The sequence below is a fragment of the Phanerochaete carnosa genome, assembly GCF_000300595.1.
Source record: "Phanerochaete carnosa HHB-10118-sp unplaced genomic scaffold PHACAscaffold_2, whole genome shotgun sequence".
Lineage (NCBI taxonomy): Eukaryota > Fungi > Basidiomycota > Agaricomycetes > Polyporales > Phanerochaetaceae > Phanerochaete > Phanerochaete carnosa.
The window spans coordinates 4173623-4176271 of record NW_006767629.1 but is presented as its reverse complement, the minus strand read 5'-3'; positions in this window follow the sequence as shown (position 1 = coordinate 4176271).

The window sequence follows — 2649 nt, the reverse complement described above, 5'->3', positions numbered from 1 at the left end:
TTTCTTAACCGTGGTATGTAATTTTATCGACTGTTTCCAGGTCGATTCGAACAAATACTGGGCAATGATCACTATTAACTTGTGATCATGTCGGTGTTCAATGTTTATAACATTGATGTCTTTGTTGGTCCAGACTAGGTCTAGGGTTCCATCGCTTTGGTCCTCTCTGTTGGACGACCAAGTATGAGCGTGTTCAGGTGATGTGCTCAAGGACAGGTTCATGTCCAGTGTGCACATCGTGATGAGGTCTTCCGCTTGGCGGTTGGCCCTAGCTCCAATGGGAACTGTGGCGTCCCACATGTGATGACGTAAGTTAAAGTCGCCTGCCATGAGGTGTATTTCTGGCATGTTGCTGGCTTTATTTTCTAGGTAGTGCTGAGCACTGTGTGTTTTGGAATCATTGTACACGTTAAAGATACGTATGATTTGTTTGTTGGGCATGGTTAGCTCCAGGCATTGGGCATCATCATGATTTACAATGTCTGTGTTAAGTCTCGGTGCGAGGTGCGCCCACCGTCTATTGACGATGGTGCACACACGTCCTTTCTCAGATGCTCCAAGGAACATGTACTGTCTGTGGGTTATTCCCTGGTGGTATTCGTCCCCGTCTTTCGACGTGGTAGACATTACTTGTTTAATATAACCCCAGAAGGGTTCTTGTACTAGCACGACATCTGCCGTTCGATAATTTTGTTCTAAGAAGATTTGAAGGTTGTCCTTCGATTTCTGAACGTTAAAGGAGACCACGGTGAATGGTCTGTTATTATCATCCCGGGGTGTAGGGGGTTGAGCGTTATTGGGTTTTTTAACCCTGGCTTCCACCTCCGCCCTTTCCAGGTCGATGTCAAGGGGGGGCGGTAAATCATTCGTATCGTCATCTTCATCAGAGGGGGAGTCCTCGACGTCATCCGTGTCCCAGTTTTCCTGGTACATATTTTCAAGGTAATCCACTTCGTGATTTATTCCTTGGTCTGTCGTATCATTTTCGTCGCATGAAAGATCGAATTGGAATTCGATCTCCGGCGACATAAAGTTGTTATTTTGGTCACAAGGGCGGTCTTTCGGTACCGCATCCACGTCCATGTCATTTGTTGTACTACTCATAGGCAATGGTACGAGGTAGTGGGTAATTATTACATGAGTGCATCATGTGGGGGGACGGTTGGACTCTGAACTCAAGTGGCTGTTTGAGTTCATTGCGTCCTGTCATCCTCTCAAGTATCGTGGTGTATATTAAACTGTTTAGCCTACGGCTAGGTAACAATTTTAATGTATCTAGGTGGTCTACACCTGTGATCACGTGATGAGAGCCTGGACCGAGCCCTGACAAGTCAGGTGGTGACCACGTCTCAAGCATGCCGCATGTGAGGCGGCGTTTGTGTATCTGGTTTCCCAGGATAAAGTGAGACGCCTTCCCGAGCGTTAACTTGTTGGGGGTCTCAAGCAGCCAGGCTGCCTGTGGGATTTCTCCCTGTGTCCCCTTTCCTCCGAAGGGTCCAGGTTCCGCCAAATGACTCTGCGGCCACGTTCCGCTGGGCAGAGACGACAGCATAGACCTCTTGCATGGGTCTAGCTGTTGGTGATGTGTTGGCGATGGTGGTAACTCGACGCTGTGGCTGGACGCTTCACGGTCGACCCCCAGCCCGAGGTCTTCCAGAAGCGTCGTTGGGCCCATCACCGCTCTTCAGGCGGTAGCGGACCCAGCACCTAAACAGATAAAATAAGTTCGAAGGGGATAGGGAAGTGAGAACGTAACAATGGGCGACGGAATTGGGGAACGAGACTCAAACGACGTGGGCGTCTAAGGTAGATGGTGGTGGTTGAAGGTCAAGGTGTGTGTGATGACGCCAGACTTAGGGCCTTGGATTGACCCTCCCATCATAATTAGCTGTAGGTCTCGCTGGCTTCAGGCACACTGCATAGCTGTTAACTCTGCGGCAACGGGTTTGAAGACTGTTATGGTATACTACGAGTAGTGATTTTCATACCTGAATATCAACAGTGGAGGTTAGAACAAAGCCAGGGCGTGCTATAGTACTATCGCGTGTGTTCGCCTGCAAGCTGCGGGAAATAACTACTACACAAGCTAGGGTTGGAGCTTACTGCATCTCAACGAGGATGGACGCGTGCTTCTTGAAGCTTGAGCCAGAACGTTTGAATGCTTGTACCCTGAAGTTCTTTTTGAACAATCTCAGGTGCCAGACCCCGGTCGCTTTGTTCGTGCAAATACAGTATATGGTCAGGCGTGTTGAGAAAGTCTGTTGACAGACGTGATAGATCCCAAAGTCCGTTCTTTTCCAGTTGAAAATGGTCCATATAATAATTGTGCTAATTTTAGCCGCAAGTGTACACGGGCGCCTAGCAACCCTAACCTAATTTGAAGCGCTCTTTATTCAACCACTGCAATGCCGTTAGACCGGTGAGAATAGACTTATTCTCTCTGTTATCTGTAGCTTTATTGTTTTCCCCACCACTGCTGCAGGAACTCGGGGACTCCCGTGGGCTGCACCCGGGGACAAAGTTCGTTGAGGTTCTTGCCTTCGTATCCCGGTCGGGTTGCTCCTCAAGATCTGCAGGTACAACTGGGCCCGAGCCACCTCAACCTCACTCGCAGCGGGCTTCCCGTCTGGACTTCCAGGCGCTCCTGGG